This window comes from Orcinus orca, chromosome 7 (assembly GCF_937001465.1).
Source record: "Orcinus orca chromosome 7, mOrcOrc1.1, whole genome shotgun sequence".
In the NCBI taxonomy this organism is placed as follows: domain Eukaryota; kingdom Metazoa; phylum Chordata; class Mammalia; order Artiodactyla; family Delphinidae; genus Orcinus; species Orcinus orca.
The window spans coordinates 114,727,619-114,754,755 of NC_064565.1; positions in this window are offsets into that span (position 1 = coordinate 114,727,619).

Here is a 27,137-nt window from a genome sequence, read left to right on the forward strand (position 1 = left end):
TACTGGCAGCCTCCACCCAGGCGTGGCAAGGAGCATCGGCAGACAGCAGCCTCCACCTACAGCAGCTTCCAGACTCTGTGGCCCCAGTGACAGCTCACCGCTTAGGACCTGGCAGGGAGGCGAGCTCCCAGTACTGCTGATCACAGCAGCTGAGAGAGCCCCGCAGGGTCCTCTTGAAAGAGCTGGGAGGGGAGACTTCTAGAATCTGGGAATGAAGTTCCCAGAACAGTGAGTGTCAGCAGAGCCCTAGGAAAACTGTTTATGACCCTTATCTCGACCCCGGTGTTCCCCTAGGTCATGTGGCCAGGAAAACAGGGATCACGCCCAAATCACCCATTAGTCATGTGTCTAGGAAATAATCCCTCCACAAGATAAACTGCGCGCTGCCTGCAAGACTGGGATGTTTCCTATGTCTCAGCAAGAAGTTAAGTGTCAGTGAATAAATGGCATGTATTCATTCACTGATGATCAGTCTTCTCTTTTTGATTTGAAAGCTTAGACAAGTTCTTTGTTTTGTTTGTGTTTGTTTTTTTTTGCTTTGTCGTTTTATCTCACACTGCCGGTTTGTGGCAGATTCAGAAGTCAGTATTCAAGGGAAAGCCGGAAGGATAGCCTCACACCCACTGTAGATCAGGACAGTGGTGGCCAGCGCTGTGTCCTCCCCAGCAACCTGCAGGCTTTTTTGTGGGCTTCATCAATTCTCTCTGCACCTGTAATTATACTAGGAGCCCTCTCTGGTGTGTTTGTAGCTTCAGGGTCTGCTCATCCAAACTCTACCCATCTGTTCCGGAAGCCGGAAGCCACGTGAGTGGAGACCCCTGGCTGGAGAGTTATGGGGGAGTCTCCTGGGGTCAGTGCCGTGGAAGGGGGGGGAGGGCAGCCAGAGGGACAGAGGGAGAAGCTGGGCTGCGAATCTCAGGGAAGCCTCAGCGGACCCCACGGGGAGGACTGAAGAGCAGCCTTTGGTCTCCAAATCCAATGCACCAGCAAGTCTTGTTGGCTCTAACTTCAAAAACGACCTTTAATTTCAAAAGGTCTTTTTTAAAATTAATTTTTAATGGAGTATAGTTGTTCTACAATGTTGTGTTAGTTTCTGCTCTACAGCAAAGTGAATCAGCTATATGTATACATATATCCCCTCTGATTTAGACTTCCTTCACCACAGAGCATTGAGTAGAGTTCCCTGTGCTACACAGTAGGTTCTCATGAGTTATCTGTTTTACACGTAGTATCAACAGTGCATATATGTCAATCCCAATTCATCCCACCCCCCTCCCCCTCTTGGTATCCATACATTTGTGCTCTACATTTGTGTTTTTAAGGGCCAACTACTTTAAAACATACACTCATTTTGTCTTGATCACCCACTGAAACAGGCATCATTGTCCCCACATTCCAGGATGCAGTTTCTAGGACTCTGATGGGTCCAGGTCTGTCCCACGCTCCCAGGGGAGAGTAACCAACAAAGCCTGGGCGTGGCCTGGGGTCTCTGAAGCCGCAGCCGCATCCTCTTTCTATTACGCCGCTCAAGAGGCATGACATCAGAGTGGGACGGATCCTGCTTTCGGCCCCCGCACGACAAAGTGAGGGGCTCGTCTTTAGATCCGGGTTCTTTTACTCCAGGGAATACCCCTCCCCATGTGACATTCACCCAAGACACTCAGGACCTCCTGCACCCTCTCCTCTCCTTCACCACGACAGTAAGATGCACCCTCCATCCACCAAGCACGGAAAAGAGGTTATTCCCTGTTGTATGGGGTGAGCATCCTGGGCTGAGAATGGCAGGTTTCCAGCCCCAGCTCTGTTTCTGCATCAATGGCTCCGTGTTCTGCTTGTTCATGTCCTGCTATGCGAGAGCAACATGGGGGTGAGGGAAGAATTTGCCCTCGGCTGCTTTGGTTAAGATAAGGAGCTCCCTGCTGGGTTCCGAGCTCGTTCACTTATTCATCAGCTTAATAAAAAATCAGGGAGATCGTACTGTGTGCCAGACACAGTGAGTCTATGTGCTGTCTTCAAGGAACGTCAGCCTAAATGGTGAGAAGGAAGAAAATACTATTAGAGAGCAGCGTTCCTCATGAAGGTTTATGTGCCGTAAACCCTGGGGTGTTAACAGAGCCCCCGGAGGGGGAGGGTCCAAAATGAGTCTTGAAGGACAAATGGGAGGCATCCAGGTAGACGGGGGAGGAACCAGGTGTTCCAGACAACGGGAGTGACCTGCTGTCGAAAGCAATGCTCCTTGGGAAAAATGTGGACATCACGACAGTTCCTGTTTAACAGCTTTTGGGGTACGTTGCCTGCGTTGGAGATTCCCTTCAGGTGAAGTTGCTACGATGTAACACTCCTGGCCTCTCAGGACTTCCGGTGGAGGTTGAGGGATTTTTCTGATGGACGAGTTGGGAGAGGAATTGTCAAGACAGCTTTAGACAATCGCTCCCCACCTCGGCAGCTAAGCCACTGCCTAAAGCTCACCTGTTCTATGAAGCACAGAGCTCAGGTCTCCCAGATCCACCTGCCCACGCCTCCTGGGGTGGTGTGTCCTGTCTGTCTCTTCCAGGGATCAGTGACAGGAAGCCCATTGTGGTTGCACAGCCGGGCCCCGCTCTCTGTAATCAACTGTATCACTGCCAGAGGTGTCGCTTTGTTGGTCCTCACGTGCTTCTCCTTGGTCTCTCTCAGGTGTTCCTAACTGAGGGTATGATTTGCTGGGCTCCCCACCCCCAAACACACCTTTAGACATTCCCCCATCCTAAGGCTGCTCACCGTGCTGGCCCCCGTTGCCCCCCCAGCACTCGTTGTGAACCCCCCTTACTGTGGGGCACTTATTGGAAAACTCTCTTTGTCCTACGCCCTCATTTTCCAGGTGAGGGGTTGAGGTACTGTGACTTGCTTAAGGCCACACACTCCAAGGGCTCAAGGTCATACAGCAGGACCTGCATCTTGGGCGTGCCACCCATGCGGTTACCCAGGGATGTGTGCTTAGAAGGACCCTGTGCTTAGTTTTAATGATCTGCTATTGCCATCTTGAAATTCTTGATAATTTTTTAACAAGAGGCTCCGCATTTTCTTTGCCCTGGACCCTACAGATTACATAGGCAGAACCAGGGTTAGAACTCGGGCCCCCTGAGTAAGCCTGGTGCCTTTCCCATCACTCTGTCCTGAGAGCTGAGTGCTGGTGAAGCTGAACCAACGTACTTCCCTGCTATGATATTGAAAGCTAAAGACTGAGGCCCCAACAATTTCTTCCTCAGCCAGAAATCCCCAGTAAATGAAATCCCAGATTTCCCGGTTGCTGTAGCATTCCACCCCAAGCAAGAGACCTCTTACTTTTTCTTCCTGTACAAATTACCTTTTGGGACACTGGATTGCTAACCTCCCTGGGGCTACAGGCAGCTTGTCTCAGAGTCACCAAAGGTCAAATTGGCATCAAGGCCAGGAGACGAAAAGGGTCAGGAGAGCTCAGAAGGGCTTAAGAAAAATATATCAGGCGAAGAGAGCCTGTAAGCACAAAAAGCGCTGCTGAAACTGGGAGACGTTCAAGACAGAAAAATGAGCCCCAAACCTCTCAGCCAGCTTTTTTCTATGTCTGTCTCATGAAAACGATGGCACGCGTCTCTTTTTAAGGCTACATCAATGAAGAGAAGCAGTGTGTTTCTTTCCATGCCAATGATGGTGCTTCTTAGCTGCGGTAGTTCATCTGCAGCCCAGTAGAAAGAAAATGGAGTCCTAAGTAGATTAGAATTTGCCACAAAGGGCAGTTTTCTTGACAACCTGGTCTGCACAAATTCCGGGTATCCACAAAATGCCCTTTTTCCATAATACCTTTGACTACAAGCATATTCTTGTTGAATTGGAATTATTAAACTGTGAGTGCATCGTGTGTCTTACCACGGTGGAACCCCTTCATCCCATCAGCCAGGACCCCCCTAAGCTCCCAGAGCAACCCAGAGCAGGAAAAGGTAAGTTGGTTCACAGAGATCCAGACATTTTTGTGGCACTGTTCACACCATGGGGTCCAGAGTGGGATTCCGGTCCAAGAAGCAAGATTATCATCCACATTTTCGAAACCACACTTTAATAATACCTGCCTCTCCGTTGACATTTTACATATCAAGAGAGCTGCATTCTCAACAGGACAACACAAAGTTCTACAGGCAAAAGGGATGGGAACATCACCCAGGTCTGCTATTCGCATGGACATCAGAAGGAGAATGGCTGGAAAGTCAGTTACTCGGTGGCTTGGCCAACTAACTATTTCCCGTTGAGGAGGTAGTGCCAGAGCCTTTGTTAAGACTCAAAGGAAAATGAAAAATGATGCCTGATGTCTACCTACTCCTTTCCAGGTCTCTTTCAATATTTGAATATTCTATTGCAATTATGTTGGATTAACATCAGACAACTATCTGAATCCTGCTATGATGTTTTATTCCCAGTGAAGTGTTCTATTTTCTGAAGACTTGGGGGTTTCAGAGCAGCCTACTGATGTGCAATTTGCCATCTTTCCTCCTGAATTACCAGGAAGCTGGGCCCATGTGCGGGGCTGCCAGAGCTCCCTGAGTCCCTCTTAAGAAATGAGTCCCTGTCTCCTGGTCTTCCTGCGGACCCCCCAAGGTTGTTTTCGATCCCAGAGTCTGTGTGAGTATCTCAGTGGTGTCTGTCACATACTACACCCATGACATCTGTCTGCTGATGAGATGGCACTTGGATAAAGAAAGGGCAGGAAGACAGAGCGATGCTTCCCACAGTCTGTCCTGGGGCACGTGTGTGGTGACAATGACTTGCTCTGCCCCTGCTCAGGTAGAATCAGCAGCACCGCATCCCGTGCAATGTCATTAAGCGAGATGTTTCCTGGGAGCCACTGTGTGGTGGGTGAGAGGACCAGAGCCCTCACCCTGGCTTTCTGCAGCACGCGACAGCAGCTTGGAAACCCGAGAGCTAAGCAGGGCAGGAATCACGGTATCTGGAGGCAGGCGCTGGGCTGCATCTCAGCATCTGCTGTAGAGACAAGGAAACAAGCCGAGAGGAGAAAAGCAAGCTGGGCGAGAGACTGCACAGCCCAGATGTGCCCTCTGCAGTCTGACACCGGCACCGGAGGCTCCCTCACTGTCCATAACTCTGGTCCCCGAGCTGTTCTCCCCTGCCGGGAGGTAGCACGTTCAGCCATGAGAACGCTTGCTTCGCTGGCTTCCTAAGTCAAGGCTTCTGACGCCACAAACCCAGTGACTGAAGAGCAGAGGAGTTGCACAGCCTCCTCCAAATGGATGGCAGGTCGGTTGCCCCCATTTCTTCAAGGGGAAGAAAGGTGGGGCCCTTTGAAGGAGACATGGGGGAAAATGTCACTGATGGACAAGGGAGGAGTTGGGGGAGGGCAGATTCCCAAGATGAGAAGCTTCTTCTCCAGCAACGCTTCCGAGGCTGTGGTGAAAGCACAGTGAGCTGGAGCCTTACCAGGGAGGCTGGGTGGTCCCTGCAGCAGGACACCTAGAGTGACATCCTAGGCAGGGTCGCCGAAGCCCTGATCTGCTCCTCAGATGTTCAGGTCAGAACTTCAGTCACTCAGGGATTCTGAATTGGTCCTTCCTTGGGGAAATAATAGCACTGGCTAAGCTCAGAGCAGTGTGTGTGTGTGTGTGTAAGAAACACATATGCACATTGAAAGCTAGTAATAAAACAAACACCTCTGCATCTACCATCGTGATAAAAAGTAAGGCATTAGCTCTCCTACAGGGCTGCCTGGTGCCTCTTGCCAGTAACAGGTCTTTGCTTTTCTTTATAGTTTTACCACCTATGTATATATTCCTGAGCAATGTATTGTTTAGTTTAGAAAAATGGGGTAACAAGCACAAATTTAGTGCTTATTATATAAAGAAAAGATGGTGCCAGGCTCACAGGAGAATAAACTGAACCATCTCTGGGGCATAGCCTGGCTTCCACTTTCCTGAGAGTTTATAAGAGCCCCTTCTGGGGGCACCAGAAGCAAGATCTTGAATAAGTTCTGGGAGCCACAGGGACCCCATAGTTAGGGCATCAGGCAGATGGGAGAGGCGGGCTGTGGACCACAGCAGAAACGTCGTCAGGCAGCTTGTCAGGACTTTCTGCTTCTAAGCACGCTTGCTCAACTCCGGCTGTCAAGGAGGCCAAGTCCAAACACTTTTGTAGAGTAAAATGAGGGTTCTCATGTGGACAGGGACCAGGATATTGAGGGAAGAGCAGAAACCCCAACACCACCCAGAAGACAAGCCCAGGTGGGCCAGGCTGACACAGGAGTTCTGTCCTCAAGTAAAAGACAGACAATCCATCAGTGACTTGAGGTTACTGACCTTACCTGGTGGGTCTCCAGAGACAGAGGCTTCCACTCTGATAATACTGTCCTCTGTCAGCGTACACGGGCTGTCCTGGGCTCACCCCCAGCTGCAGAGGTTCCTGGAGCTGCCTGTTCCCATGCCTTGTGGAGTCAGACTGGTTCTCAGCTTTTTCCTGAAAGTGGAGAGTTAACTTTTTAAACTCTGCAGGAATCACTGCATCCATCTGCTTTCCAGTTCTCCCGAAGTTGTTGCTGTCATGCTGTCATCTCCTCTCCTGCTCACCTGGGGCTCTGTCTCTGTCTTTCTCCCCCCTCTAATTCCTCCCCAATCTTTAACTGATTTAGCAAACTGTAACAGGGTGTTGTTTGGAGAGAACAAAACTAGACTCTGATAGTCGATCTGCCATCCCAGCCTGGAGCCTATTTGATTATTCTTTTTGACTGTGGTGCCTTATTCAGGTGGTCAGTAGCCCTCTTGGCCAGAGGTCTTCAGCCTGGGGACCACATACCCCCGGAAGTGAGAAGAGTTTCCCATGGGAACCAGGTACGAGGCATTGAAGGACACATTTTGAGAGTCTCAGTGTCCTAAACGATGATGAAGGTGGGATTCCCCTCTCCCACTCCCCTTTCTACGTATTTCATAAAGGAACTGTCTCTTACTCACCTACAGGGCTCCTCACAAAAGGACATTTCAAAGTTGGTGAAAGTCTTGAAAACGTGAATGGCTGTAATGACTGGATAAAAATCCTTTCACGCACCAGGTGGTTGTTTCTATGGTTGCTTTCCAAAGAATCATCGGTTGACAAACATTAAAATTACCCTTTTTCTTGATGAAAAAGCACTACATAACTCAGAAAATTTGGCACATAACTCAGAAAATTCAAAGAATTGAGTGACACTGATTGATAAAAAAATAAATTAAAAAAAACAACCTCTGCAGGCAAGAGCAAAATTCTCAGTGCTGATAGTTATAAAAATGAAAAAATAGAAAGAGTTTCACAGTGAATTCCAAGTCATTCTACAGGAGCATACTCATACTCAGACATATGAACTAATTGAAAATTGAAGTAGCGGCATCCATCTCACGAAGAGATAAACTTCCGATAACATTTCCCCTTTACGTTTAATATTTGTCCATCAAAATGTGGAATCTATTTGTATTTTGATCAGTTCTTTGCTACTAATAATTGTAATGATAATGTGATCCAGAGGAGCTTTTTAGCACCTAGGTGCATATGAACATGGGATATTAAAAATATATTTCAGTTCCTGCTCATGGGCACATTTGTTTTTGACCCAGAGACGTAGCATCAATAGAATACTTTCAAGCATAAAATATTTTACCTCAGATGGAATTCTATGGGAATGGAAATATGAGTTCAAAGAGAAAGGGAGGGATGCAAACTTTTCAACTGCTGAAGAAGAGCTTTTGTTGCTGGTTGTGGGTTTTTTTGTTTTTTGTTTTGCGGTACGCAGGCCTCTCACTGTTGTGGCCTCTCCCGTCGTGGAGCACAGGCTCTGGACGCGCAGGCTCAGCGGCCATGGCTCACGGGCCCAGCCGCTCCATAACACGTGGGATCTTCCCAGACCAGGGCACGAACCCGCGTCCCCTGCATCGGCAGGCGGACTCTCAACCACTGCGCCACCAGGGAAGCCCGCTGGTTGTGTTTTAATAGATGATAGTATATATTAATTCACTCTGATATTTAGATTCTATTGGATAATTTAAAAGAGTGATGTTACTATTTTATTTTAAAATGTCAGTACTTAAAATCCACTGGATATTTCCTCTGTCACAACTCTTTGACCTTATAGGAAAAAGATTAATAACATAAAAATGTGCAAGGGGTCATCAGTTTACAAAATTCACTTATTGCTGCTAGTAGCACTAGACTGGGAGTTTGGTCCGGGGTAGGTGGCTGAGAAGTCCATAACAGCCAGACCTGGGCCTACCCATTGATGTCTTGGGCATTGAGTCCATCTAAACCCTCTATAGCTCAAATGTTTCTAGAAGCACTGAACCTTGGGATGCGTCTCTAATCACCACTATCTTGACAGGCCCGGGTGACCACTTGATTTCCAAGACAACTGAGACACAAAGGCCAGCTATTTTGCAAGAATCTCAGGGCTACCACCGTTGTCCTTGCATCATGAGTGCTGCTCTCTGGGTTTTGACTGTTTTTATAGCAGGTCTGATAGATATCAGGGCAGTGAGAGCCTTTATTTTCAGAAACTGTCTCATCTAGTGGGTGAGTTTTATCCTTCCTTTCCATTTCCATTTACTGTGGCCAATACCTCCCCATCTCTCCTCTTTATTCCCTCTTCCCAAGGTACTGTATTAGTGTCCTAGGGCTGCTGCAACAAAGTATCCAAAATTGGATGGCTTAAATAAGAGATATTTATTGTCTCATAGTTCTGGAGTCTAGAAGTCTGAAATCAAGGTGTCGTCAGGGGCATGTTGTCTCTGAAGGATCTGGGGAGGATCCTTCCTTGCCTCTTTCTAGCTTTTCACAGTTGCAGACAATATTTGGTATTCGTTAGTTTGCAGCTGCCTAATTCAGATCACTGTCTGTTGTCACATGGGTTTCTCCACGTGTGCATTCACATCGTTTCCCTCTGTGTATGTCTGTCTCTGTGTCTCTTCTTATAGGAACACCAGTCGTATAGGATTAGAGCCCATCCTAATGACCTCATCTCAACTTGATTACATCTACAAAGACCCTGTTTCCAAATAAAGTCACATTCACGGGTCCCGGGGGTTAGGACTTCAGCATATATTTCGGGGGATACACAATTCAAACCATTTCAAGTACCAAGGGTATGTTTTTTAAAATTCCTTCAATTATCTAAGTTTCCACCTTAAGAGATTAAAAAAAAAAACAAATTAAATCCAAAGTAAGCCAACAAAAATACACACAGAAAAGTAGAGCAGAAATCAATGAAATTGAAAACAAAATCAATAGAGAACATTAATGAAACCAAAAGCTGGTTCTTTGAAAAAAATCAATAAAATTGATAAGCCAGTCTAAGTAAGAAAAAAAGAGAGGACCCAAATTATTAATTTCAGAAATGAAAGAGGGAACATCACTACAGATCCCATAATAGGACAATAAGGGTGTATGATGAACAGCTCTATGCCCACAAATTTGATAACTGGGTGAAGTGGACAAATTCCTTGAAAGACACAGTCTGCCAAAACTCACACAAGATATAGGCTTGATTAGGCCTGTGTCTATTAAAGAAATTGAGTCAATAATTAATAACCTTCCAAAACAGAAAGAACCAGGCCCAGATGAGTTCACTGGTGAATTCTACCAAATATTTAAGGAAGAAATTATAGCAATTTTCTATAATCTCTTCTAGAAGATTGAATCAGAGGGAATACCTCTTAACTCATTCTGTGAGACTAGCATGACCCTAATACCAAAATCAGGCAAAGACATAATATGAAAACTACACCAATATCTCTCATGAACATACATGCTAAAATCCTCCACAAAATGTTAGCAGATCACATCCAAAAATGTATAAAAAGAATTATATACCACAACCAAGTGAGGGATTTATCCCAGGTATGAATACTGGTTCAACATTCAAAAATGAATTAATGTAGTCCATCACATCAACGGGCTAAAGAAGAAAATCACATGACCATATCAATAGATGCAGAAAAAGCATTTCACAAAATCTAGCACTCATTTATGATAAGAACTCTCAGTAAGCTGGAAAAAGAAGGGAACTTTCTCAACTGGATAAAGACATCTACAAAAAAATGTGCAGATAACATTGTACCTAATCGTTAGAAACTAGAAGGTTTCCCACTAAGATCCAGGAAGAAGGCAAGGATATATCCTCTCACCACTGCTTTTCAACATCATACTGAATCACTCTGCTGTACACTAACACAACATTGTAAATCAACTATACTTCAATAAAAAAGATGTGATATCTATCTGTCTACACACAAGGTACTACTATTCAGCCATAAAAAATAATGAAATCTTCCCTTTTGGAACAGCGTGGGTGGCATTAGTGAGGGCGTTGTGCTAAGTGAAATAAGTCAGACAGAGAAGGACAAATGCCGATGCCGTATGATCTCACTTATATGTGGAATTTAAAGAAACAACAACAAACCAAGCTCACAGATACAGAGAAGAGATTGGTGGTTGCCAGAGGTGGGGGTGGGAGTGGGAGAGGTGGGTAAGGGGGGGTCAGGGAGTACAAACTTCCAGTTATAAAACAGTTAAGTCTTAGGGATGTGATTTACTGCACGATGACTGTAGTTGATTATACTGTGTTGCATGTTTGAGAGTCGCTAAGAGAGTGGATCTTGAAAAGTCTCCATCGTAAGAAAAAAAAATCTGTAACTGTGTGTGGTGATGGGTGTTAGGTGGACTGACCGTGGTGATCATTTCACAATATATATCTGTATACAGATATTGGCTCATTGCCCTGTGCACCTGAAACTAATTTAATGTTGTATGTGAAGTATAGCTCAATAAAAAAATAAAAAAATACTAGCTTAAAAGAAAAAGAATAACCCAATTAAAAATGGGTAAAAGACCTGAACAGACAGCTACCACACCAAGGAAGGTATATGAATAGGAAATAAGCATATAAAGAGACGTTTCACACCATATGTCACCAGGGAAGTGCAAATTAAAACAGTAATGACGTACCACTACACTATAGACCTATTAGAATGGCCAAAATCCAGAACACTGACAACATCAAATGCTGGCGAGCATGTGGAGCAACAGGAACTCTCACGCAGTGCTGACAGAAATGCAAAATGGTACCGGCTCTTTGGAAGACAGTTTGGTGGTTCCCTATAAAACTAAACGTGCTCTTATCATGCGATCCAGTAATTGTGTTCCTTGCTATTTATCCTGAGGAGATGAAACTGTGTTCACACAAAAACCTGCACACAGATGTTTATAGCAGCTTATTCATAATTGCCAAAACTTGGAAACAATCAAGCTATCCTTTAGTCGGTGAATAGATAAACTGTGGTACATCCAAACATGGAGTACTATCTGACACTAAAAAGAATATGATTCAGAGCTGTCAAGCCATGAAAGACAGGGAGGAAACTTAAATGCATATTTACTAACTGAAAGAAATCAAATGTGAAAAGGCTGCACACTGTGTGAGTTCAACTATACGGCATTTTGGAAAAAGCAAACTATGGAGACAGTAAAAAGATCAGTGATTGTTAGAGATTGGGGGCAGGGAGGGATGAATAAGGAAAGCACAGAGGATTTTTATGACAGTGAACTGTATGGTAATGGTGGATACCTGTACCTGTAAGTTTGTCTAAACCCATAGAATGTGCGATACCGAGAAGAAACTCTAATGTAAACTATGGACTTCGGGTGATAATGATGTGTCATTGTAGGTTCACCAATTGTAACAAATGCACCCCTCTGTGGGGGTATGTTGATAATGGCGGAGGCTGTATGTGTATGGGGGGCAGGGTGTGTGTGGAAACTCTCTGTACTTTCTGCTCAATATTGCTGTGAACTTAAAACTGCTCTAAAAAATAAAGTCTATTTAAAAGGGGAAAAAATTTTGCTTTTCACTTTGAAGCATATATTACCAGTATTGATTTGGCATTAGAGAAACATGGATTTTGGAGTCTCCATCTGCCCTGATTTGGGGAAGTTGATCTCTCTGAGTCAGTTTTACCTATAAAGTAGGTTTAATGTATAATGCTAAATTCTAGGATTATTTTGAGTTCTACATGAGTTAGTGTGCATAAGTAATATCTATATAAAGAAAACCTTCTGGGAGACAGGGGTTACCAAACTTGAGTCCCTTCTTTGTCCTGGAACTCAAAATCCAATCCCCTTTTTTAATTGTTTGGTTTGTTTCTATTTTGATGTTTCTTGGGTGAATAAGTTCTTATCCAGCATAATCCTTGGCTCATGATACAATATCATTGATCCACGGTCTCTTTTAGTTAGTTTATTTGCATGTACATCCTAAATGAACACACATGAACTCACCCCCAACCCAAAGCTAGATCCTTATTGTAAATTACAATGAGCAGTGAGTTCCACTTATAGCCCACCTCCCCCAAAGCCCACCCACCATCCAGAACTTCAAACAATAGGAGAAGTATTACATTCAACCAGCAAAGACAAAATATACATCCACCCAAGCTAAGCCATCCTAGTGCAGCCACACCAGCCACCAGAGCCCCAGATGACATTTCTCTTCTTATACATCTGACATGTGACCTTCTGACTGCAACCAGCAAGACCAGTTGTGTAATGAAAATCCAGTGGAAAGTGAAAATGCAGGGCCTCTTTTTCAAAAGTTGTTACGTGTTTCAAGATGGTGACAGCAGAACACTAAACCAAAGGCAAAGCCTGCTTGGGGACCTGTGGGACTGCACTGGTCACACACCTGTGAAGCTGGCCGTGACAGCCACAGCCAGAGGAGTGCGTGCTTCTGTGCTAGTCAGGAGACACAACCATCTTCGTTCCCTGCCGGGAAAGTCTTTTAAAGTCCTATAATACAGTTTCTGCACCACTGAGAGCTGCCATTCAATTCACTGAATAAATGAATCGCCTGAGCCAATGGCTGATATGGGAACATAATGTAATTTAATTTCTTCTCCAAACACCAAATGAAGGAAAGAGAGATAAAGTCAGCCTTTACAGGGACTTGAGGCAGCATTTATAACTGGGCCAAGTCTAGGTCTTGGAAAAAAGCATAAAAAAAGAATGATGCTTTAAAACGCATCAAAGACACAGGAAGAATGGTTGGCCTGAAACACCCATCATGCTCAGGGGAGTTGCCAACCATTATGATTGCGAGTCAAGAAATAATAGGAGGTCTAGAACAGCATCACTCCAGTTGTGCTCTGAGGACTTTTTTGCACCTGAATGATCCCAGGCCAAGTGTTTAAAACATCTCTGGGCTCACTCCAAAACTGCTGGATCAGAACCATGATGCACAGAACCTTGGAATCTGAATTTTTAAAAAACCTTCCAGGAGATTCTTGCACACAACAGTGTTTACAACTCACTGGCATAAAGGAACTGTGTCTATGACCTCATATTTCCTGAAGACTATTTCTCCCCAGTCTGTTAAAAATGTTATTTAGTAAGGCAGAAATCAGGAGGCATAGGCATTTAGAAGAGGAAATGTTGGATTGTGTTTGGGGAACGGAGCACTGAGGGAGCTGGATATATGCTGAATCAATCTTCTGGAGTATCTCTTAGCTTCCCCAAATCTTTTCCCTGTGGCCTAGGAGCTACTTGAAATCATCCTCTACTTCATTCTGAGAGTTGCAGACTAACACTCAACACCTAACGCAGTCTCAAGACTATTGTATCAGAAGAAGGCAGCTATCCTGGTCATTTGCTAACCAGCCTAAGTTACTCATCCAACCTAGGGCTTGGCGTGAATCAGATAATTTCTAAGATCCATCTCTAGTATCCTAACATGGTAGAAGCCACGTGGACCAGCCCTCAGGAGACCTGCGCTCAGTCCAAGCTCCAGCTCAATTAGTTCTTGGATTTTAAGTAAGTTCCTTAACTTTCCTGAGCTTTGAAAATTTGATATAGGCATAATAAACTTACCACCAAGAGGTTTTCTGAGAATTAAATGAGAAAATGGCATTGAAAACACTTTGAAACATTTATATCAACAAAACATCAGGCATGGTTCCATATCTGTGAGTATAAACAATGCTACAATGAACACCTCTGTTGCAACTTGGGTACATCTGATTATCCCAAGAAGAGGTATTATTTACTGGATTAAAAAGCATTATTCCAAGAAGTGGAATTTGGGTGTCAATAGATATGAATATTTTTAAGGCCTTTGATACGTATTTGCCAAATCATCCTCTGCAGAAGTTATTCAAACTTACCTCCAACTTAGCATGGTGTATAAGTATCATTTCCTACCACTCCAGTCAAAACTAGGTATTATCTTTCATGTTTGTAAATTTGATCTTGTTTAATATTTCTTAAGCCTCTAGTGATGCTGACATTTAAACAATGTTTATAACACATTTGCATCTCCTTTTTTGTTGCATATATGCTCTTAGTGGGAGAACACACAGGGTCAGGAGTGTATTAAGATCTCAAAAAATGCCCCACTGCTGTTATTTCCTTTGTCTACTTGTCTATTGGCATGACCAATATTTTTCCAAGTTTGTTACTTCACTCATCATTCTTTGTGGCATTTCTTGACACATAAAAAACGTTTTACATTTTATGGTGGTCAAAATATTTTAAGCGTGAGATATGAGACAGCTAATATTTATAATATTATAAATACATTCTTTATCACATTTACAGCATGAATTGTCCTTCACTTCCCTCCCGCCCGCTCACACACTTTTCAAAACTATACTTTGGAACAGTTTATATTGCATAGATATTGTAGGTTTTTCCAATTTTAAAATAATAGTCACAGGTTGAACTGCCTGGCCTTAGATTCTTATTTGGAGATAATTTAAACAAGTTTCCCATGGATATTACTTTAGGATTATTTTTTCTTGTCCACTTCATTTTAATAAACACTGTTTTCTATTTTGTAGAAGTTTTCAAATTTAAGGAAATATTTTAATTTTTAACTTCCCTTTCATGTTATCGCCACATTTTTCTTAATTTTATATGATTATGTTTTCTGTCACCTTTTCATTATATTTTCCAGCTGTATATCTATTTTCATTCCTTCAAAAGTATTTACTGTTGGCCTACTAAATTCTAGGCAATGTTTTAGGTGTTGAGGATCCCAGGGTCAACAAAATGGGCAGGATTCCTACCCTCACGATGCAAACATAGTCTAGTGTCATCTGTTTTGTTAATTGCTCCTCAAAGAAGGATTTATTTCTCAAAACTTTTCTTTACTTTAGTAATATGTGTATTGGCTTCATTATTTCCTTTTTACTATTTTCTCATATTAGTTTTCCTGAATTTTATTCTAACATCCTTTCCCAAATGTTTAGTGTCTTCTTAGCTAATCATAATAGAATTTAAGGCTATAAATTTGATCCTGACTGTAATATTAGTTCTAAACTGTAAGTTTAATTTACAACATTCTCATTAAAAAAAAAATTATATATTTAATGTTTTCTGATTCTAGAAGTATTGACCTTTAAATTTGTAAACTCTTGCATTGCATTTGTTCCTAAAAAGTTTCTTCCACCTACAGATCAAGAAAGTAGACGTTTCTAATTTTTATTTTTAAAAACGCTTTAACTTGTTACTTTAATTACTTTTTTAGACTATATTAGGTAAGGATTGAATTTCATTTTTTAAATTTTTAAGTTGCTAACCATGTTCTCAGCACTATTTATTAAATAATTCTTCTTTTCCCACTAATTTGTGATGTCACTGTTTTCACGTTAGGTTCTCATATATCTTCTGTCTGTAACTAAGCAGTCTCCTTTATTTAGATGTGTTTATATTTTAATTAGCCTAAGTTTATAATGTGTTTTAAGGGCTTTATTATTACTCTTCTTTAAAAGAAATTATTAGCTCTTCCACCTATTTATTTTTTCAGATTATCTTTAGAATCACCTTGTCAATATATTAAAAAAAACTATGGAAAGTTATTGGCCTTTCATTGAGACTACAGTCAATTGGGGGTAAAAATGTTATATTTACAACACTGAAGAGATTTTCCATCCAGGAACATGACAAATTTCTCCAACTCTCTTAAGTTATTTATCTTTAGATGTCTTTAATAGTTTTCTTTTTTTTTTTTCCTTGAATGGGTTCTTACATTTTTTTGCTAAGTTTATTCCTGGATATATATTATACATATTTGTACACATAAACATAACATACAAGGTTGTCTATACATGCAGTTCCAGGACCTCTGTGTGGATACCCAAATCTGAGGATGCTCAAGTGCCTTACATAAAATGGCATAGTATTTGCATATTACCTGTGCACACCCTCAGGAATAATTTAAATGACCTCTAGATTACTTATAATACCTAATACAATGTGAATGCTATGTAAGTAGTCATAAATACAATATAAATACTATGTAAATCATCAGTGTATGGCAAATCGAAGTTTTGCTTTTTAGAACACTCTAGAATTCTTTTTCTTTTTGACCTGCAGTTGGTTGAATCCACACACACATACAGTGAATTTTTCTCCTACTAGGTATTGCTATTAATAAGGAGGTTTGCATTTATTTAGTTACATCTCTCAAGCTATTGAGTTTTTCTTTTTAACATAGGCTTTATTTTTAGAGCAGTATTAGGTTCACAGCAATATTGAACAGAAAGTCGAGAGAGAGGTCTTATATACACCCTGCCCCGACACATGCACAGCCTCTCCTATTATCAATAACCCCCACCAGTGTGGTATATTTGTTACAAATGAACCTACACCGACCCAGTATTACCACCCAAAGTCCATAATTTACGTTAGAGGTCATTCCTGGTGTTGTCCGTTCTACAGGTTTGGACAAATTTCTAGTAACATGTATCCACCATTTCAGTATCACATAGAATCATTTCCCTGCACTAAAACCCCTCTGTGCTCCTTCTATTCTTCCTTCCCTCTCCCCACCACCCCTGACAATCACTGGTATTTTTACTGCCTCCATACTTTTGACTTTCCAGAGTGTCACATAGCTGTAATCATATTGTATGGAACCTTCTCAGATTGGCTTCTTTCTCTTAGTGACGTGCATTTACGATTCCTCCATGTCTTTTCATGTCTTGCTAGCTCATATCTTTTTAGTGCTGAGGAATTTTCTATTGTCTGGATGTACTGCAGCTTATTTATTCATTTACCTACTGAAGAACCTCTTGGTTGCTTCCAAGTTTTGACAATTATGAATAATGCTAATGTAAACATCCACGTGCAGGCTTTTGCATGGACATAACTTTTCAACTCCTTTGGATAAATACCAAATAGTGGGATTGCTGGATTATATGGTGAGAATATGTTTAGTTTTGTAAAAAATTGTCAGACTGTCTTCCAAAGTGGCTGTACCATTTTTCATTTCTACCAGCAGTGAATGAGAGTTCCTATTGTTCTACGTCCTCGCCCGCATTTGGTGTTGTCAATGTTCTGGAGTTTGGCCATTCTAACAGGTGTGTAGTGGTATCTCATTGTTGTTTTAATTTGCATTTCCCTGTTGACATATGATGTGGACCATCTTTTTATATGCTTATTTGCTACCTGTATATCTTTTTCGGTGAGGTGTTTGTTTGTTAAGGTATTTAGCCCATTTTTAAATCAAGTTGTTTGTTTTCTTATTGTTGAGTTTTAAGAGTCATTTGTGTATTTTGGATAACAGTCAATTATCATATATGTCTTTCTGAGTTTTATTTTTTAGTTATAATTCTAGTTTTAGTTGGTCATTTTGGGATTTCTGGGTAGATGATTACGTAGTACCTTGACAATAGGTATTTTCTCTCTTTTTAAAACTATTTCTCTCACATGTCTTATTGCATTGGCTACAATTTGCAGAATAATGTTAAAGAGGAGTGGTGATAATGAGCATTCTTTCCTGGTCATATCTCATATGGATCTTCCTGGAGCATTTCAGTTTAAAATATGATGCTAATTATTGCTTTGAGATTTATATTACATGTTCTTTAAAGAAAGTAGTCTTTCTCCCTTACAGTAAAATATTATTTCTTATTTAAGGCATACCAGTTGTTGAAGTCCCACAATGTGCTGACATTATAGTACAAAGGAAGGAACGGAGGCGCAGCAAAATGAAGTTCCTGGCCTATTTCAAGCTAGAACTAATACTCTCGTTTCCTGGCAAAATAAGGTCTACACTTTTCTCTTTTTCTCTAAATTTAAATTAACCTTGCAGTAATTCTGCCTTCATTAAAGCTGTCTTCTCTAAATTTTATCCGGACTAAATTTGCAAAATTCAGTAATGCTCTAATGATCCCTATTTATCACATTTCATTGACCAAGATTCTGAGTTTTCCAAATCATTGCCTATAAAGAGGAAAGAAAAATGGACAAGAAGAAAAAGAAAAAAGGAAAATACAAGGTATTCTTGTTTGTACGCATTCTCATCTCCCTTCTCTGGCCTTCCTGGAACCCTCAGGCTCCTGCTCTTGTGGGTAAAGTGGTGCAGGTTGTGCTCTTCTGAGTAGGGACTGCCTTTGCTCTTGGCGTCCAGTCGCTGCTGGTGTTACCATGTCTGTCTGATTTGCTGAAGCTCAGGACAGTAGAATTTGAAAGTTACAGAAGGTCACTGCGTTTATTTTCTCTCTCAATGAGACTTGCCATTTATTAAAAGGGGGTCTTCTTTTTTCTTAGGTAGTATAATTTCTTTTGTAATGTGTACACTACAAATATGGTTGGGTTGGTTTTCATTTTGATTCTTGAGGACACACAATAGCAATTTTATTTCTACATGATGTGCTCTCTGGAGAGGCGATTATTTGGGGAGTGGTATGTATGGATCTTTTAATGTTTAGTGTTTTATTTTGTGCACTAGCTGCTTGCAGGGCTTTGGAGAGCCATCTCTCTTCCTGCTGCACCCATGGCGGCATTTGTGTGTTTTCCCACGTTCTCACTTCTATGTGGGCTGTGGGTTGTAAGAGCCAGAGGGGACCCTTGGAGCCGTGTGGTCCAGCATTTCCCACAACCAGTCCAGGAGACACTAATTTTGAAAGATGATCTTTGCCGAAAGGGTCTAGTGGTCAAACCCACAGATCTGCAATGAACAAAGGGAAGTCTTGCAATAAAAAAAAAAACACAAAAAACATATTTCACTTATTTTAACCCAGAGTCTTCCAAACTTTTTATCTTATAGCCCTTTCCTTGCCTAACAACAATATCAGGTCTGCAAAACACTACGAAAATCACATTGCCCCCCTCCCCACTTCTCATAGAAGAGTCTCACCGCTTCCTTGGTTAAGTAGTGAATTGAACATTATATCGAAGCCTCAGGTTGATGGTGTGAAGTTATTTATAATTGTGACTACGTTTCTGGTGCCACCTCTGTGTAAATATGACCTCATAACATCAATGGAGACATATCTCTTTCCTTTGTGTGAGTTCAGCCCATCTCTGCTTTTGTTGTTTTCATGAACATTTCCAGGTATCCTTGCATCTTTGAACTCGTGTTGCCTGTGGACATCTGTGCTGTGTGCATCCTACCTGACCCCTCAGGTCAGGTCCGGGGCTGGTCAGAGGCTGTTCTTGCCCAGGCTGCTCTGTGAGGTGTGTTTCCATCTGGGGGAGGGTTAAACAGCGCCCAGCAATCCTTCAGCCAGAGTCCTGAGTAGACCAATTCCGTTCCCAAGGCCCAACATCCCAGGCCAGTCCATCTGCCAAAGTGCTTGGAGCTATTTTTCCAGGAAGGACGAAAAGGTTCAGTGCCTCTTTTATCCTCCTTGCTTCAATCTCCCTTTAACCAGGGCAAGCAGTCCCCAGAGACCTCAGGGGGTTAGGAGTCCAGAGCAAAGTCACTGTCGCACACAAAAAGTTAACAGCTGCCTGTGGCCAGATGACAGTGGTGGCCCAGAGCCCTGAATGTCTCTGATTGTATCAAGTGGGCCTTATCCTCTGCCCCAGCCTCCCAGGGTACTCAGGTTAAAATGCAGATTCTTACAAGCGTACAGAATGAGCAGTGCCCCTTGAGGTGGGTCTTGTGAATGAACTTTTTTTTAAAGAAACCCATCCAGGTGATTGCTTCGTCCTAGAAAGTGTGATATGGTTTATTTCCAGAGGTACGAATTCGAGCATTACCGTTAAGTATAGCACCGATTATTTTTTTCCCTCCTCTCTCCTTTCACTGGTTCTGAAAAAGCATCACTGCCCACTCACCAACTCCACCCTCCCTTCAGCTGTTTAGGAGTCTGCTAACCTCCTCTTCTGTTCCCAAGAAAGACCCTGCAGCTTGGAAATGGCCGGAGCAAACAAAACAAAGAAACAATAAAGAGCCTCTTGAAGCTGCTTAAAATAAACTATAATAAAGGGACGCTTCCTTTACCCTTAATGTCTCCCCTGTAGCCTCCAGACAGCCCCAAACAGCAACTGCAAAACAAAGAAACGGAAGGCTCTTCTCCCGTGCCTCTGAGAAAGTCTGCCAACCAGAGGTATAGTCTTGCCTCCCACTGGCTGTGTTCACAGGGTAGACTGGTTCCCCAGGCTCTGCTGTGCTGATGCAGCTGGACACCAGGCAAAGCACTCCTCAGTTATTCAGGGGGCCGTATGAACCACAGAGCGAGTAAACATAACATCAAAATCAATGCTGGCTTCCTAAGAGAAAAAGTAAAAAGGATCATTTCATCCATTCATAAGTTAGAAATACAAAAATATCCCCCCAATACAAAGAGAACTTCTTTACGTGTAAACTTGTTGGTAAGATGGCTGAGAGAGGATTGGGGATCCTGGCATCTTTCCTAAAGAGTATGAGCGTTATCTTACTCATAAACACATAGAAATAAGCACTTGTTGAGCTCCTACTCTGTGTCAGATGCATAATATTCGTGCAGCACATATACGGTAGTTTACGTTTATTAACACTTATTATGTGACGGGCACTGGGAAAAACAGTTTACTCTTTTATTTCACTTAACCCTTACAACAACCAGAGGAGAAACGAGTGTAAAAGAATTTCTTTTTTACAAAACAGAAATAGAGTCACAGATGTGGAAAACAAACACGGTTACTGGGGAGAAAGCGGGGGTGAGGGGCAGGGGTAAACTGGGAGGTTGGGACAGACATACACACACTACCATATATAAAGTAGGTGACTAATGAGGACCTGCTGTGCAGCACAGGGAACTCTTCTCAGTACTCTGTAATGACCTGTATAGGAAAAGAAGCTAAAAAAGAGTGGATAGATGTATAGGTAGAACTGATTCACTTTCCTGTACAGCAGAAACTAACACAACATTGTACAGCAACTAGACTCCAATAAAAAAATTTTTTTTTCAAAAACATACCCATTTTACAGTTGAGAAAGCTGAGGCTTATGGTGTTTTGAGGTCACAGATTTATAAGCTTCTGAACTGGAAATAAAAACCAAACCTAAGTCAAGTCTCCATTTTTTAAAATCACCTTTATTATAAACTATTTATTATAACTTTCCTAACTAGTACCTGTTTTCGTTACCAAGATATTCTGTGGCCCAGGAAAGGGGAAGCAGGTCGGAGGAAACCAGCTCCTGGAGGTTCCCTACCTCCAGGACAGAGCTGGGGCTTCTGTCCACCCATCACAGCAGCTCCCGTCCAGGGACCAGGGCCTCAGAGAAGAGCCCAGGAAGTCACTTCCAGGAGAACAAGCAGGCGCCCTGGGCACCCTGCCTCTCTCTGCCTGGATCCTTGAAAGTGAAGTTGGATTGACTACGCTATATACTCCATCTCAGCTTTTTAATTTTTCCTTTTCATTGGAAGGATCCCCACTAACAACTACTTTCAAATTGAAGTGCTACCACGTGTAGCCGAACAGTGCTAGCCCAGGTCCCGTATCAGAAACATCCTAAATCTGTTTGCGTGGAGATCACGGAACGCCTCTGGGAAGACAGAAGCTTTGAGGAATTTGCTATTATTCTAAAAGGGCAGGGCGATGATAAACCTTAGCATCTGAACATGAGTAGCCTGCTCTGCAGTGAGAAAAGCAAGAAGCAGAGGACAGAGCTTTGATTAAGGATCCCTGTCTGTGTTTACGGAAGGAAGTGCAGATAGAAATAGCCGAGTCTTGATGAGCATAGAGTTTCTTCCCCCATCCCCTTCCAAAAGCCCGCCCCCAAAACCTCTTTTCTTTCAGAGCAGTTTAAACAAAAATAATTGCTTTAATCCTTATGCAAAGAATTGTCTTCTCATCCCAGGGCATACTAGCCATCCCGCCAGCGTGTCAATTTCTGCCCCTTGGGACCCGCCCCCTCCCTTGGATCCACCAGGTGCAAAAGACACCAAGCTACCCAAGCCCCTGGGCTTGGTTTATTTGTTTGAGGGGGAGGTCGACTTTACTGCTCTCCCCCCTGCTGACCATCCTAAATCGCACTGCCTTTCTAACCTGTGGGATTGGAAACTTCAAAGGGCCGGGTCAGAGCCCTACTTAGCATCTGTGAATGCCCAGCAACCCAGGAACTTGAAAGGGAATGTCATCAACTCCCTTGAGAAATCGCCATTAATTTTGTAGCCTCTGGTCCTGCCGGGAAAGCCTGGGGACATGTGTGATCTTCCTCTTCATTTCTGCTTAGGTTCTAGCAAACACTGGAAACAGCACTAACGAGCTGTACCATCCATAGCATCTGGAAAAGTCTGCAATGGATGTTGAATTTCGTCCTTGGAGTCAACCTACAGTTCAGGAAGGAATCTGGTCCCGAGCGGTGGGAGGCAACTCAGGAAAGATCACCACGGAAAATAATCAGTCTGAACTCTTGCAGAATTGCAGGTGAAAATTATATTTCTTTTATTGTCTAGGAAGCACGTCAGAAAACATCAGCAGGTTTAAATATGCAGTCCTGGGTGAGAAGTCATTTCATGGACAAATGCTCAGGTTTTCTGAGCGATGGAAAACTTTGTTTTAAGCTCCGTCTCAACCTGGAAGGGGCTTTTCCTTTCACAAGAAAGATGCAGCCCCTCTCCGGACCCCCTACCCACCCACGCCCTAAGGAGGCCAAGATGAGAGCTCCAGGCTTGCAGCACAGAAACCAGGCAGCCTCTGAGCCGCTCACTAGGTGGAGAAGACCCGCTTCCCCAGCACGGCTGGTGAGACTCTGTTCTTTGAAGTCTCTGTTGCTGAAAAGCTGGTGTCTGGGCAATGGCAGATCAGGATGGAGCACGGAGAGAAAGCCCAGATATCAGTGATAAGGCCTGGATCTTGAGAAGGTCCAGACCACTCCTTCCCGCCGGCCTCATGGGGTGCAGGTAACTGAGGAACGCTGGTATTTATGTTTCGAGTAAATTGATGCAAATTCTTGTCTTTCTGTGAAGATGATCCGTCATGGGCTAGAAAGGGCTTTGACGGCTTTAGGGCAGTAGGACCCTGTCTCAAGGAGTGTGGCAGGACTGGGAATGCAGGGAAGGAGAGAACAAGCATGGAACCTTCCAGGCTCCAGCTCACCTCCCCAGCCCTGGAAGGGGCCAGGACCCCTACTGGAGAGAGGAGTGAAACTAGGATTCACAGCATTCCCAGAGCTGAGCCCAAGGAGCATTTACACAATAGTTTAGGACATGCACTCAGGACTTCGTTAACTTCTTGCGTTAACCCTCACTTCTAAGTGCAATTTTTTTCTTTCAGTTTTATCGAGGTGTAATTGACTGTACAGCACTGTATAAGGTATACAGCATAATGCTTTTTAAAATTTTTTATTGGAGTATAGCTGATTTACAATGTTGTGTTAGTTTCTGCTATACAGCAAAGTGAATCAGTTTTATATATATATATATATATATATATATATATATATATATATATAATCTCCACTCTTTTTTAGATTCTTTTCCCATATAGGTCATTATAGAGTATTGAGAAGAGTTCCCTGCGCTATACAGCAGGTCCTTATTAGTTATCTCTTTTATATATAGTAGTGTGTATATGTCAGTCCCAATCTCCCAATTTATCCCTGCCCCCCACCCCCTGCTTTACCCCCAGTAATCATAAGTTTGTTTTCTACATCTGTGACTCCATTTCTGTTTTGTAAATAAGTTCATTTGTACCACTTTATGACTTACATTATGAGGTGATCACCATAATAGTTTCAGTGAACATCCATCATCTGATATAGATCTAACATGAAAGAAATAGAGGGCTTTGCTGGTGGCGCCGTGGTTAAGAATCCGCCTGCCAATGCAGGGGACACGGGTTCGAGCCCTGGTCCAGGAAGATCCCACATGCCGCAGAGCAACTAAGCCCATGCGCCACAACTACTGAGCCTGCGCTCCAGAGCCCGTGCTCCACGACAAGAGAAGCCACCACCATGAGAAGCCCGCACACCGCAACGAAGAGTAGCCTCCGCTCGCCAAAAGCTCGTGCAGAGCAATGAAGACCCAACGCAGCCACAAGTAAATAAACAAAAAATAAATACATTTATTTAAAAAAAAGAAATAAAGAGGTATTTTTCCCTTGTGATGAGAACTCTTAGGACCTACTCTCAAGACAACTTTCCTATGTAACACACAGCAGTGTTAATTATCTATAGCATGTTGTGCGTTACATCCCTGGTACTTATCTATCTTATAACTGGGAGTCTGTACCTTTTGAGCACCTCATCCAGTTCCCCCTCCCCCCAAACCCTGCCTCCGGTGGCCACAAATGTCATCTCTTTTTCTATGACTTTGTTTTGAAATATAATTAACCTACAAGACTATGTACACAACATAGGAATTTGGTATTTCTATACATTTTTAAATGATCGCCATAATAAGTCTAGTTGTCATGTGTCACCATACAAAGATATTACATAACTACTGACTATATTCCCCACACTGTACATTGTATCCCCATGACTCACGTATTTTGTTGCTAAAAGTTTGTAGCTCTTAGTCTCCCTCACTTATTTCTGTCCTCCCCCAACTCCCCTTCTTCCTGGCAACCACCTGTTTGTTCTCTGTATCTATGACTCTGTTTCTGTTTGGTTGCGTTTGTCCATTGGCTTCGTTTTCAGATTCCACACGTAAGAGAAATCATACAGTGTTTGTCTTTCTCTAACTTATTTCAGTATGGCGTTCTCGGCCCACACATGCTGTTGCAAATGTCAGGATTCCATCCTTTTTTACAGCTGAAAAACATTCCATTGTATATATTGTATACACCACATTTTCTTTAACCATGCACCTATTGATGGGCACTTCGGTTGTGTCCATATGTTGGCCGTTGTAAATAGTGCTGCAATGGACACAGGAGTGCATATATCTTTTCTAATTCACGTTTTTGTTTTCTTCAGATAAATACCCAGGAGTGGAATTGCTATATCATATGGTAGCTCTATTTTTAATTTTTGGAGGAATCTCCTTACTGTTTTCCATAACGGCTGCACAAATTTACATTCCCACCAGCAGTACTCTAGGGTTCCCTTTTCTCCGCATCCTTGCCAATACTAATTTGCTGTCTTTTTATAGCGATTCTGACAGGTGTGAGGTGAGATCTCACTGTGGTTTTGATTTGCATGTCCCTGGTGGTTACTGATGATGAGCAGCTTCTCATGTGCCTGTTGGCCTATATGTCTTCTTTAGAAAAATGTCTATTCAGGTCCTATGTCCATGTTTTAATTGAGCATTTTAAGTATACAATTTTATTTTCTAAGAGGCATTTACTTTTTCATTAAGTCTTTTTAAAAAACCCTGTAAAGTATCCCCTTAAACAGTTCCAGTCATGAATTTTTATTATTGTTATTCTAGCATGGGACTGTACTGTTTTATTTAGTATTGTAAAATACAGGAACGTACAAATCAGAAAAAGAATGTCTCTGAATTTCATCCTTCTGAGATAACCGCCATTAATCACTGGTAGTCTTCATTCCAAAGAATTTTCTATGCCTATGGAATCTTTTCTGTTTGTGAAAGTAATCTAGGCAAAGTACTTTAGAACTGGCTTTAGGTAAGTAAAACAACACACATATTTTAAAACACACACACACGATACTGCAGACTGGACCACAGTATATATTCTAAACCGCAATTCGTCTTCTCCTTGACAACTTCATAGTATCTCATTGATGATTGATTTAACTAACCTTTAGGTTTTTTTCAAAATTTTTTGCAATTAAAAATAGGAATGCGATGAGGACTTCCCTGGTGACGCAGTGGTTAAGAATCCGCCTGCCAACACAGGGGACACAGGTTTGAGCCCTGGTCCGGGAAGATCCCACATGCTGTGGAGCAACTAAGCGTGCGTGCCACAGCTACTGAGCCCGCGCTCTAGAGTCTGCATGCTGCAACTACTGAGCCTGCGTGCAGCAACGAAGACCCAATGCAGCCAAAAATAAATAAATTTAAAAAATAAAAATAATGTTGCAATGAGATTTCTCCAACCAGTACCTTTTCATATTTATGCTATTATTTCTATAGGATAAATGCCAAAGAGTAGGATTTCGGGACCAGAGAATGTGGGCATCTTTCAACTTTGATTTCTTTAAATTTTTTACTTCCCTGTTGCCTTCCAATGTGCCACTAGCCCAATGCACACATCCAACTCCCCGATAGTTTTTACTTCTCATACCTCTGCTACCCTAAGGATTAGCATTCTTTTTTAGTCCTTATCAATTATGGGGGAAAAATACACTAAATATTTACAGGGATTATCACGGGGGCAGTTATATTTTTGTTTGTTTTCTTTAGTTTCCAGATTTTGTACCATGATTGTAAGTAATCTTATAACTTATTAAAATAAAGGGGAAGTGCTAAATAGCTTTTGTGGTTGAGAGAAATCACCTCTAAGTAGAGAGTAGAAAAGGTCGAGTGAAGATTGCAAGGCAGGAAAACGTCTGGTTCCTAATGGATGGGTAGAATTTCTGCCTGGGCAGGAAAGCTGGAGAGAACTGCTGAGACCCAGGGAAAGAGGTGGAGGTGTTGCTGGGTGATGGGGACCAAGGATTTCTGTCCAAGGAAGACTCTGGTGGGGCTGGGGTTTAGGAAGAAGACTCTAGCAGCAGGCTGTGGGAGAAACGGAGCCTGGAGAGACCAGCCCTCAGACAATTTCCCAAGTCCAAGTAGGAGGTAATGAAGGTGTAAAGTCAAATACTGGAAGGGGCTGGAGAGGGAACCATCGTGGTTCACTGTGGCCAGGAGCGTCAGCTCTTCCAGGGCCAGCCTCTGCCCCACATCGGCAAAGGAAGCTGCAGCTGCCCGTCACAGAAGCAGCTCCAGGCGAAATGGAGTAGGGCCCTATGGTCCCTCCCCACCCCCATGTCTTCCGCCTGC